This window comes from Carettochelys insculpta, chromosome 1, assembly GCF_033958435.1.
Source record: "Carettochelys insculpta isolate YL-2023 chromosome 1, ASM3395843v1, whole genome shotgun sequence".
Classification (NCBI taxonomy): domain Eukaryota; kingdom Metazoa; phylum Chordata; order Testudines; family Carettochelyidae; genus Carettochelys; species Carettochelys insculpta.
Window position 1 is genome coordinate 145,258,775 of NC_134137.1, and position 13,848 is coordinate 145,272,622.

General features: G+C 42.0%; 1 protein-coding gene across 3 annotated transcripts in view; it reads right to left on the reverse strand.

The window, feature by feature from the left end:
- MID1 (midline 1) overlaps positions 1 to 13,848 on the reverse strand; it is a 388,661-nt gene that overhangs the window by 120,101 nt on the left and 254,712 nt on the right. The gene's annotated exons all lie outside the window — the stretch shown is intronic.

Sequence of the window (13,848 nt, forward strand, 5' to 3'; positions counted from 1 at the left end):
GAGTGTCTACACACAAAATGTGCTCTTTCAATCAGAAATCGAAAGAAAGCAGCCCTTTTCCCAGCAGCCCTCTTCATCTCCCAGATGAGGAAGAGCACTGTTTTCCAAAATGTTCTTTCTAGAAAAAAGTGTGTAGATGCTCCAGGGGACCCTTTTATTTTTATTTTTTTGAAAGAGCAGTCCTCATGGTGCCAGATTTTTCAATTCCCGGCCCATTCTGCTGAAAGAGCAGGAGCTGCATAGATGCTGTCTATCAAAAGAGCAGATCAGTCTTTTTAATCAACTGTTTTGTGTGTGGATGCGCTCTCCCAAAAGAAGATTTTTTGGAAGCAATCTTCTGGAATAACTTCTTTCGAAAAAGACTGCTTAGTGTAGACACAGCCATGTGTAGCTGTGTTATTTCAAAGTAAGCTCTTTTGGAACGGGTTATTTCAAAATAATGCTGGTGTGCAAACATAGCCTAATTGTGAACTTTCAAACTATTTTAGCTATTGTCACCACAGCACAAATTATATTTTTTTCGCTTTCAAAATACCTCTACAAAATCTGAACTGGAACTGGTCATATTTTCCTGTAAATCATTTTTTTTAGAAAATGTCAGTTTGTGGCACTCAATGCTTTACCCAAAATTTCTAGGTTCTGCAAACTTTCAGCAAATTCAGAATGAACCTTGCCTGGATATCTGGCAGGCTGCTATGGACCCTGTTGCTTTCAGGGTTTGCAGCTCAGGAGCCAAGACACACACTTGACTTTTAGAACCAGTAGGAAACACCATATTTGCTTGTTCCAAGTGTCTCATTATAAAGAAAGAACAGGGGAAAAAAATCTCAATTTTAGTTTGATCCAGACTGAGTTATTTTGTTCTGTTTTTTCTGTCTGCCCCCAAACGGCCCTAAAAAACCCCCACACCATGACCACTAATTTGAACACCATGTTCGATATTGTCTCGTCGTCCACAACGGTTACAGTGGCATTTTAACAAATTACTTTGTTACCCATGGGCACTTATGTGCTAAATAGCAAGAAAAGGCAGCAGTAAAAAGAAAATGAATGAATAAATACTGCACCAAAATCAGTTCCTTGTGGGGACCTGTATAAAAGTGGCCATTTCAGAAGATCCCTCAGGGGAAAACTGAGAATGCTTTGCAGCTCCAGCGGCACCCAAACCAGTGTTCATCCACTGACACAAACTATTCGTCAGTCTTCAAAATTCCCCACATAGTAGTAATGGCCCAAAAGGTCTTCTTTCATTTTTACTGACTGGGAGATTCTGCTTTTAGATGCCATCCATGCCACACTTCACTCTCTATTTTTAACATCCAAAGGCTGGATCACGTCAATGAATTCTTCTCATTCCCTTCATGGCCCCATTTGGAAACCTCAACTAGTGCAAACTATGTAGTGCTATTGTCAGAACATGGCTGACTGACTTCTAGTTAATGCGTCTTTTCAAGGCAAACAACACCTGAGCTCTGTAACAGTTGCTAATGAAAGTTAGGGAGAACTAACTCTGCATCTTGGTCCAGAGAATTGTCTACGACTCAGACTCTGTTGCTCTGAGTAACAAGAAATTCCAAGGATGAAACAGGAGAACACGCCTCTGTCTGCAGCCATGTTCTTTTTAGTAATTGTTTTCAGGTTAGTCGCTGGTGCATCTTCCTTTAATTTTAGAAGTAACAATTTAAATATTTCATGCAATCATTTAATTTTAAAATGGAAAACAAAAGGCAAAATTCTGCTCCTTAAATGCTTGTATGGATTTAGTATGGAAGTGGAAGACATGCCTAAAGGAAAGGATGCTGTCAGCTTACTGTTTCCCGTGGAATGATAAAAGAGCAGGTGGTTGGATACATTCTTGGATTACGTTATTTAACAATGCATTATTTAACAATTCGTTAAAGTATTTTGAAATGCAACTAAGGACTTTAATTCGTAATCCCTTATTCACATGAACAGCCATAAATTGTGTAAGAAGTACCATTGAAGATAATAGGAATCCTCTAGACTCCATTTTTTGCAGGACTGGGCCATGACACTCGCTGTTCTTTATGAGTTTGTGCACGAAAACCTTTCATTCCACAGAAGGTTACGTGGTTTGAACTTGGCTGATGCAGAAATCCTTTGGATTACATTATGAGGGCTCAGGAGTGGAACAGTGTGGCCTGTGCTTCCTGTTAACTGTACCTAATTACTATTGCATCTACGTCTTGCTCTACTGTGCCAAAGCACATAAATTACTTTGAGCAATGAAATTGCCACTTCCTGGGTTAAAGCACGGGTGGGGAAACTTCCAGCCCACAGCTTGTCTGGATCCGTATCCCAGGCTCTCAGCACGCCTCCACAGAATCTGGCCCATGGCGGGATGCAGGGCTTGGAGCTCCGAGCCTCATAGGCCAGATCAGGCAAACTTTGGCCTGGATCCAGACTGTGGGCTTTGACTGGGGCTGGGGGGACAGGAAGGGGCTCTGGGCTCCACTCCCGCTCACTGTTGTTCCCCCAGGGAGCAGCAGTGACCTTGACAGTGCAGCCCAGAGGCTGGAATTCCTGCCAATAAGAACAGTGGAGGGTGGCGCCAGGGAGCACAGGAAGCAGTTGCAGAGCCATGTGTGTCTGGGGGTAAGCAGGTAAGCTGCACCCCTGTCACATACCCCGCACTCCCCAGCCACTCCTGTTCCCCCTCCCATCCATAGACCCACCCCACCACCTTCCTTCACCTTCTCTTCCCATCCAGTTCTCAGCCCACACCCTACTCCTACCCTCTCTCCAGACCCCTCACTTCCACTCTAATCCCTCCCTCCAAGACATTGCACCCCAACTCCTCTACCTGCTCCCATCCCTCACTAGCACCCCCTGCTGCCCAGACGCCTCACCCCACCCCATAGCACTGGCTCCCTACACTCGGGGACCACATCAGCGATGTTTTTATTTTTGCTTTTCTCTTGTGTGGTCTGGGCTGTTTTGTCTACAGGTTAGTGACTCCCCGCCTGAAAAAGGTTCCTCACTCCTGGGTTAAATCATCAACTCTTCAGTTGCTTTAAGTTAGACTGTCTTTGGCCCTTGCTTAGGCACAGGGAGGGAAGGGAGAAAAGAACAAATAGCTCCCCCCCCCAATATAGTTTGAACAATCAAGACTTTGTGCTTCTGAGATGATGGGTCTGGGGTTATTAACACACCCCGCCGGGGCAAGAAGAAGAGTCATAGTAGCATACCAACCTTCCCTTCCCACAAGGACAGCACCTAATGACTGGTGCCCCCTCCAGTGTTTCAAGGAACTCAGAATTCAAGGTACCTGTTGGCCATGCAAGTTCACAATATGCTCAGCCAGGCCACAGTCTGACCCTTTGGCTACGTCTACACATGCCCCAAACTTCGAAACGGCCATGCAAATGGCCATTTCGAAGTTTACTAATGAAGTGCTGAAATGCATATTCAGCGCTTCATTAGCATGCGGGCGGCAGCGGTGCTTCAAAATTGACACGGCTTGCCGCCGCGTGTCTCATCCAGACGGGGCTCCTTTTTGAAAGGACCCCGCCTACTTCGAAGTCCCCTTATTCCCGTGAGCTCATAGGAATAAGGGGACTTCGAAGTAGCCGGAGCCCTTTCGAAAAGGAGCCCGTCTGGACGAGACGCGCGGCAGCAAGCCGCGTCAATTTCGAAGCGCTGCTGCTGCCCGCATGCTAATGAAGCGCTGAATATGCATTTCAGCACTTCATTAGTAAACTTCGAAATGGCCATTTGCATGGCCGTTTCGAAGTTTGGGGCACGTGTAGACACGGCCTTTGGGTTTATCTAGTAAGGATGCAATAAAAATGGATAAAGATCTCACCATTTGGGCAACGATACTTATCTACAAATCAAAAACTCTAAATATGCAAACTACAGCAAAGCTTCATCATTTTGACTACAAACCTTAAAGGATGCCTGTGTCATCCTCTGTTCAAATGTAGGGGTATATCCTTGATCCTGATAGATAATTCTATAACGAATACCTTCATATCCTGGCACAAGTAGAAACATCACTAGTTAGGAGGTCTGATTTGGACAAAGATTGGGCTGGAAATCTCATGGGTCTGCTAGACAAACATGTACCTATTTTTGATTTCAGCTGGAGTCAAGGAGTGGAGAGCTACCTGACAATGTAAAATAAGAGAAAATTGCTTGAACCACTGAAACTTGATTTGAGTGAACAATTAGGGTAGAACAATGCTCCCTTCAAGTAGTCACAGACAGCACTAACAGCCAATGCAAGTGATAGGCCTAGGAAAAAAAGTAGAATATGATCTCCAAAGTCCATTTTATATTGCAATATCTGTGTGGCCAAATTTATTTCTGGTGACATGAAGTAGTTAACTATATATCCCCTCAACAGCTAGAATGATCCCAGTACAGTGGAGTACTTGGGAGACAAATCTGCTAACGTAAGAGCTATAGGTAATATTACACAAGTACTCATAATCAGGACAATACTGGCTATAACTCATCGTAAATTGAGGTATACTATTCTTAAATATTCAATATAAAAAGTAGCCTATAGAGCTTAAATTTAGTTTGAAAACAGCTTTTTTTTAAAAAAAACATGTCACATTAATTGTATTCTGGAAAGTTTCTGCATTATGCATATGTAATATAAAATTATACGAGGAAAGCCATTTATGTCCCTATCTAAGAACTATTTGTGTACATCAAGCATCAGGCAGGACAAAGCAGTGGACCTCCATAACGTATACATCAGTTCCATTGCCTACATGGAATCCAGGCTGGTTGTAGTTGCAGATCAAAGCAGGATTTAATGTGTCAGTGTTCTTCAATTTACTTATATTATTACTTTAAAACTATTTTTAAAGGTATCAAAATAGCTATTTGTTACCAGATCTTAATGTTTTTCACTTTATCCTCAAGTGAAACAGACACTGATTTTAGTAGAAATTTTCCTCGAGTAAGGATCTCAGGATTGGGCAATATTATGTTAGGATGAAGCAATAGTTATATTTCTTATTTCTGTTCCTGTACATGTTAAGTGCATTGTTCTACTTTATTAGCACATACATTTATTAACAGCTTATTAAAAATGGTAGTTGGCAAGTCTTTCATTTTATTTTTGTCATTTAAATCATAAGTGTTTTAATTAATTTAGAGTAATGTTTGAAGAGAACAAACATTAGCTCTGTATCTTTATATTAGCTTTAACAAGCAACCACATTTAATGAAAGCAGAGTCCTTTCATCATTCTGTGTTTGTTTACGCAATTTCTACGATAAACGAGATAGTGAGATACATTCTGATCTTGCTTTAAGAATAACTGTAGTAACTGCACTTACTTCTGTTATGTGTTGTAAGGTAACAGAGGTAGCCATATTAGTCTGTATCTAACAAAACAAAAAAAGCAGTCATGTAGCTCTTTAAAGACTAACACAATCAATTTATTAGGTGATGAGCTTCAGGTGATGGGTCTGTCCCACAAAAGCTCATCACCTAATAAATTATTTTGTTAGTCTTTCAAGTGCTACAAGACTGCTTTTCTGTTTCAATTATTTGTTCAAAATGAGATGAAAAACTGTCCCTATAAATAACTACAAGTCTGGTGGCACCTTAGATACTAAAATTCATTAGGTCATGAGCTTTCACGGGTAAAAGCCACTTCATCAGATGAAAAGTGAAGAAGAAAAACAGAATCCAGTGTTTACGTAGTGGTAGGGTTAGGGGGTTACCTGTTATCAGTAGGCCCAGTTAATGAAGCAAATTAAAGTAAAATGTGTCTCATTCCTGTTAATATCAAAGCAGGGAAATTGTCCTTGTAATGCATAAGATAGTTAAGATCTCTATTCAGGCCAAGGTTAAAGGCATCAAATTTGAAAATGAATACCAATTCAGATGTCTCCCTCTGTACTTAATCATCTGCATGTGTAACATTCACAAAGCACAATATCTTTGTCCTACTTTCAAGCAGTAACATTTTAGCATCCTCAATAAAGTTTAGTCCCTCATTTTTAATTCCAGCTCTGGCACTGCCTTGTGTGGCCTTGAGGAAAACCATGTATTTCCTTGTCTTAGTGTCTGTATCTATAAAGTGGAGATAATGATGCTCACAGTCCCACACCACTCAGGGCTGTTGATAGGATTACGGTCTGTAAAGCACTTTGCAGCCTTGAGGTGCTGTAGCGATGCTAGAGATTTGGATGGAAGTGTGAGAAGTACCAATTTGCTTTACTTTCATATTTTTCACAAAAAGGAGCCCTGGGACAGCCATAGCCCCCTGCAGCTGCACTGAACATCCCCCGCCCCCCTGAAACCCAGAAGCTGCCCTGTGGAAAAAGCCTGTCTCTTCCCGAAGAACCTGAGATTTTATTTTGTGTCATGCAGGTTCTGGGGTAGCTGATCAGGCAGTTTGACTTATTCAGCTTCCTGAGTTCATCAGCACTCTCTCTGGACTTCATGGACTAAATGCAACTCTGAGGAATGACATTCCAGCTCTGGTTTGTAACCTATCCTTTAAATCAACTTCTGTACCCAGTGACTGGAAGATAGCTAATGTAATGCCAATATTTAAAAAGGGCTCTAGAGGCGATCCCAGCAATTACAGAACAGTAGGTCTAACGTCACTACTGGGCAAACTAGTTGAAACCATAGTGAAGAATAAAATGGTCAGACACATAGAGGAACATAATTTGTTGGGCAAAAAAGTCAACAGGGTTTCTGTAAAGGGAAATCATGTCTTACTAAGCTATTTGAATTCTCTGAAGGGGTCAAACACATATGTGGATAAGGGGGATCCAGTAGATATAGTGTACTTAGATTTCCAGAAAGCCTTTGACCAGGTCCCTCACTAAAGGCTCTTACCTAAATTAAGCTGTCATGGGATAAGAGGGAAGATTCTTTCATTGATTGAGAATTGATTAAAAGACAGGAAACAAAGGGTAGGAATAAATGGTAAATTTTCAGAATGGAGAGGGTAACTTATGGAATTCTCCAAGGGTCAGTCCTAGGACCAATCCTATTCAACTTACTCATAAATTATCTGGAGAAAGGGGCAATCTGAGACAGCAAAGTTTGCAGATGATACTAAACTATTCAGGATAGTTAAGACCAAAGCAGACTATGAAGAACTTCAGAAGGATCTCAAAAACTGAGTCATTGAGCAACATAATGGCAAATGCAATTTAATGTGGATAAATGTAAAGTAATGCATATTGGAAAAAATAACCCCAACTATACATAACATGATGGGGGATAATTTACCTAATTATGTAAATAAACTACCTAATTTACAACTAATCAGGAAAGAGATCTTGGAGTCATCATGGCTAGTTCTCTGAAAAGTCCACGCAGCATGCAGCAGCAGTCAAAAAAGCAAAACAGGGCACTAGGAATCATTTAAAAAGAGATAGAAAATAACATGGAGAATGTCTTATTGCCCTTATATAAAACCCTGGTATGCCAACATCCTGAATACCTCATCTCAAAAAAAGATATATTGGCATTAGAAAAGGTTCAGAAAAGGGCACCTAAAATGATTAGAGGTTTGGAATGGGTCCCCTATAAAGAGGGATGAAAGAGAATAGGACTTCTCAGCTTAGAAGAAAGAAGACTAAGTGGGATTATGACAGAGGTATATAAAATTAGGAGTGGTGTAGAGAAGATGAACAAGGAAAAGTTATTTACTTTTTCCCATAATATACAAAGTCGTGGACACCAAATCAAATTAATGGGCAGCAGGTTTGAAACAAATAGAAGGACATTCTTCTTCACACAGTACACAGTCAATCAATGGAACTCCTTGCCAGCACACGCTGTGAAGGCTAGAACTGTAACAGGGTTTAAAAAAAGAGCTAGATAAATTCATGGAAGTTAGGCCCATTAATGGCTGATAGCTGAGATGGGTAAGGAATGGTGTCCCTGGCCTCTGTTTGTCAGAAGCTGGAGATGGATGGCAGGAGAGAGATGGTTACCTGTTCGGTTCACTCCGTCTGGGGCACCAGGTATTGAGCACTGTTGGAAGACAGGATACTGGGCTAAATGGACCTTTGGTCTGACCCAGTATGGTCATCCTTATGTTCTTAACGTGGAAAAAAATAAAACAAATATAGAGCAATTATTTTACATACTGACAGCAACACTATTTAGTATAAGATGTGGAGCTAACAGACTTGTGTCACAGTTCAGGGCAATTGCACTTGCATTCCACTTCTGTGGTCCACCCACATCACCCACCTTTAGGCTACTGGCTCCTCAGCCATCACCTTGCCTGGGTTGAGACATACACCTCTTTCCCTCCTGTACTGAACAGAGTTTTTTCCAGGCTGCATATTTCCCTGTGTGTATGGTGTTTACCCACCAAGCTAGACTGACTGAACAGGCTAGTGTCTGCTTTGCTCTCCCTCCAGACGCTCTTAACAGTGTACTTACATATAGACATAAATTACCACACAACTCTTTCTAAACAGGCATATTAATACTTAAGCTGAAAGCCTTACAGAGAAAAATAAATAAAAAGAACTCAATGCATGCCAAACCTCAGGCAGGCGTCAGTCCGTCCAACACTTCTGTGGTGATTCTGATCCCTCCCTTGGCCCAGAGGTTCTGAATTTGCAGGATCAGGAACAAGGGCCTCAAGTCAGTTTGAGCTCCAGCTATTCATCCAAAATTTCTTTGTCTATTGGTCTCTAACAAATCCAGTTTGAACTAGTATACATGAGCTTCTCGAGGCAGCAATACCTCTCTGGAGGTGTTGCAGCTTCAGTTAATTTGCCTATTCACCCTACACTGGGTCTTAGCTCAGGGAGGGCTATGGTCACTCGTGCATGAAATTGCATGCATTCCCTGCCCCACACTGATACATAAACTTAATAAAGTAAGTTCTCTCAGAGATAATGGAGGACACTAGCACATCTGCCACAGCTTCTTCCTGCTCCCATTCAAGTTAATGGTAAAACTCTTCGTAAAGTGGTTCCACTGAATGCCTTTGCAAACATTGATGTGAGGACTTGGTGCTGTGATGCTGTGTATAAGAAAGACAAACACGTGCACTGATTTTATGCAGTTGCAACAAATCTGGAACAAAATGTATCATGTAAGTCTTGTTTGTTTGGATGGGAGACAAAGGCTGGAAACCCAAAGGTGACTATGTTATGCTTCTTGTTAGACAGTGTGGTACTGCAGAAGCTCTTTTGTTACTGGCTTGATGATAAATAGACCATCAGTGTGGGGTAACTGTCAACCTTGTTTTTTGCAATCTGCCCTGAGTGTGGCAGCCTCAGTATGACCCATCCAGGCACCTGATCACAGCTGTTTTTTTTCCCCTCTGATCACCTCTGTCCCTACATCTTTTTTTGTTTCATAGTTTAGTCCGCTGGCTAAGTCATGTCTAGTCCAGCCCATCTACCTCGGTGATAAAAGTCCAAGCACAACTGCGACAAGACTTTACACAAACAAAAGCTTTGTTTACTCTGTTGCAGATGTTGCAACTGCATTCAGCATCTTGGTGACCTCACTGTCTTGACTCTACAGACCGTTTATGTAGGAGTGTGTGCTACTCCATTGGTGAGGGTTAACACAACTCCTACAGGAACTAAAAACCCTCAGGGGTGAGGGTCATGGTGATTTAAGACTAAATTCTATCAACGTACCGCTCTCTGGGGTGTGAGCAAACTCCGGAATACCCAGTTTGAAGTGGTGACTGGGACAAAGGGAGAGCTTTGGGTATAAGAGAAGCTTGAACTGACACAGGGCCTTTCTCCCCTACACCCAATCCACCAAATGGACAGAATCGTTTGCTCAAGGAGCCATCACCCTTGCAAAAGGGTTGGGCAGACTTTGGGGCCCATGAGACTGATCCGTGATTCCTGGTACATGCAATGTGTTTTAATCTATTTGGTTTTGGTTCCCTCTATTTTTTCCCCATAAAAGTAAATATGCTTGCTTAACAAAAGCTGCATGGTAACTTCTGGCAAGACATCATTTATAGACCTCGGAGAGAAACACCAAAGTGCAGGTACTGGCCATTAGGCAGAATAGCTTGGTGGAGATATTGCAGTGTAAGGCACAAAGCAGTGCAGCCTTAAAATCCCTGTCAGAAAGAGGGACAAGGGCCCTTTACTAGAGACAGGATGGCATGAAACTTGACAAGAGACTCCTGGAGAGGAGCATGCAGGGAGTGAGCTGGGGGAAGGAGATACACTTGCATTTACCCTGAAACTGAAATACCCCACTTGGACTCCTCTTCGTCTGCCTCTAGGGCTCTGTTACCAGCCCTACTTCCTCCCTCTGTCTCTTTGGCACAGCCCTGACTCTCGGGCTCTTTCTCTGGAGTCCACACAGCACCTCTTCCAAACCGTGTTAGGGTCTTTCACGCAGCCCAATTTGTTCTGTGTAGTTCCTCTCACAAACTAAGTCTTCTCAGCTCCTTCATGAGGCCCAGGCATTTCAAGTTGTCACCTAATTCTCCCAAATCCAATCTCCTCCACCTAAAATGCAGTTAATTATGGCACAGGTGCACTGAATAAGCAGGGCTGGCTAGCCCCGGCCTCCTGGTCCTCAAAGTATTTCAATAATGTAGGACTGGGGCCTTAACATGAGTTCTTTCCCCCTCTCCCCTTCCACTTTTTTCTGCTCTGGTTTTCTTCCACTTGCTACTCATCAGGATTTCTCTCTCTCTTTGTAAACATAAACTGGAACTAAAACACAAATCTGCCTTGACATGCCTTATTACCTAACGATCAGCAAGACTCCTCATGCTTCACTTATCCATTTAAATACTCCCATAAGAACATTAAGCAACTCTTCAGTTCTGCCAAATAACAAGCTGTATTGATAAGACAGATCAATAATTCTTCCAAGGTACCACAAACCTTGATGTTCACTGATGCAAGAAGCTAATGCTCTTTTCACTTGCCTTCTGAACATTGACATGATAAATATTTGAAAATCCATTAGAGCCATGAATTTTAAACGCATATCAGTTTGGTTCCCTGTTCAATGAAAGTTTGAATGGAGAATGCACTGGTAGATTCAGAAACAACAACATTACGTGGTTGAGAAATCAAAGTAATTGAGTAACATTACCCATATTCTGTGGATGTGAAAACTATGGCACAGAAAGCAGCAGAGCTCAGTAGTTATGAAACCCAGAATCTTGCTCTGTTTTATTTCATGTAAGCCAGTATTAGAAGTCAAACAATCATAATACACAATAATTCTTACTACTGGTTTGTATCAGTTAAGAGGAGTGCTTTTGGACTGTTAGATGAAAGGGGTGACATAAATGTCAGTTATTTTCAACATAACCTCTGAGACTACCAGTTAAAAAAGAGTAAAATAAGGACAAGACAAACAGCACTGTTGCTAACAGAACTCTCTCCTTACACACACCCTCCTAATCATATTTTTCCGTTCACAACTAGTGTACAGGCATGGCTTGTGAGCAAACTTGGCAATCTATTTAGTGGAGAAACTTCCAACTGGAAAGCTGGCCTTCTATCTACATTTACTGATGTTCCCTCCCCCACCTCCTCACAGCCAGCTTGTTGGCATGAAGTGGACCTAATTTACTCAGAGATGGCCAGTTGTAATTCTGTTCGGACAAGGGAGCTTTCTGCTGATGGAAAGCTAATTATAGTGGTGTCCCTGCCTCCTGTACCAAGCCCTGGAACCCTGGTACAAGGGATGGATTAAGATCTTGTCAGGGACAGGAGTGTGAGGGAGGCTAAGCTGTACTGTAGCTAAGGTCAGTCCTGACATGAACACTCTAAACACTTATATAACACAGTAGTGACATTCCTAGAAATCTGTGTGTTACGTAAAGAGGTGTTATATAAAATGAACAGGAAAAAATAGGGTTATGTTCCCAGATGGGACAAAAATTGTATGTATTGGGGGCACAGGGTCTGGGAGGGAGTTTGGGTGCAGAACAGTGCTCAGTGCAGAGGGTTGGTGTCTGGGAGGGTCTTGGGTGGCTCCCCATGCTTGCTGTTGCTGGTGGAAGCACTACTGGACAGCTGTGTGTGCTGCCCCCACATCCCTCCCTGAGTGGTGACTGCAAGTAGAGGCAGTGTGTAGAGATACTTAGCCACATCTCCACAAGAAACAGCAGACACAGGGAGCTGCTTTCAGGGAACCACCCAAAGTGATTGTCCCCCATCTCCAGCATCCTGGGGCCCGCCCCCTCACCCCATGCACCAGCTCCCTGCCCCAAGCACACTTCAGCACCCAAACTCCCTCCTGTGGTAAGTAACATAAAAATAGTGCACACAATATAAAAATGGGTCACTAGAGTGAAAACCACATTACGTCAAAACCATACTGCACACACATGCATTTTATACATGTTACTGTACTTAACACCTGGAGACAGGCCTCATTTCTTGAAAGATGGAACCGGAGAGTAAACAGATCATTAGGCTGAAAACAGATGGGTTTGTGCTAAATAAGATAAGCAAATAGACCAGTAGGCTAAGAAGTCAGTGTCTGAGACAGCTATGATAAGAGGGAGAACACCAGGAAACTGTGTACTATGAACAAGAACAAAAATGGGCAAAATAAATTAGGAATGTTGAGATGAGGTAAGAAGTAGTTGAACATGAGCAAGACATGATGCACAGGAAATGGCTCCAGCAAAGTAACAAAGCTAATCCAAAAATGCATGATGTAGTGTACAGGAAATGTATTGAGAGGTGTACACGTCTACAAAAGGACAAACTTTCCCAATAATTTTGGAGATGTTATGTACAGGCTGACCCTCTGTAAACCAGCACTCTCAGGACCTGACCAGTGCCAGATGAGACAATTTGCCAGCCCACCCCCAGGAGAGGTCAATATTGTCTACCACGTTACCAATGCTTCCACTGCTTACGGGGCTCACAGAAGATATTTAGGGGTAAATTACAGCTAAACAACAGCATGAGCACTGAGATCTAGGACTGGTGTCGAAACAAACTTATGGGACCATGGGAAACTTAGTCACGCCCATGATAAGTGGTCATATGGCTAACTAAAATCATGCCAGATTATGATGTTGCTACATGAGTGTTCCGGATTAGAGAGGCTCAACCTCTACTGTGCATTCAAATGCAGTGGGGAGGTGAGTGATTAGCTAGTAGTATTGCTGTAAGTCAAATAAATAGAGCCCTGTGCTGATAAAAAAAAAATTGTATCCGCAGCCACATTCATATCTGCAAAAATGAGCAGCACATATTTACATCCACATCTGTGGAAGTGGATACCCACAAATATAAAGCAGATATCTGTTGATTTGCAGGGCTCTACAAATAAAAAAAGATACCCAGGTGGTGAATTCTGCAGTTAAACTGAGTGCTTGAGTAGCTGACTAGAATCACAGAGGGAATCCCAAATCATCCTATGCTAGTCAGAGCTGAGTCAATGCAACTTGAGTCTGGACAGCTCAGGGTTAGGGAGCTGCAAGTGGTTTCAGGTGCCCATCACCCTTTCCAAATGCCACCCCACTACTAGAAGAAAATACCTTCACAGAATATTCAGTGTAGATGCAGAAGAGCCAGGCTCCAAAAGCCTACTATTTTAAGTAGAAGCACATATGCACAAAAGCTCAAAATATCAACTGGCAAGGAAGTAACAAAAAATTGCAGTATCTTAACTTACTAGAAGCTATTAACTTTAATTTAGAAAAATCTGTTGCTCCAAGTATTAACCTATGCAATTAGGTTAAAAACCTATTTTCTTTAATAAATACTATAATTATGACTGGAAATAGACAAAAATGATTTAAACAACCACCACTCCCCAAAGATTTGCTCATTCTAACTAGATTCTCCTTGCCCCAAACATAAAATTGAAACATTCTATTTATAAAATATTTGATTATATACGAGATATGCAACA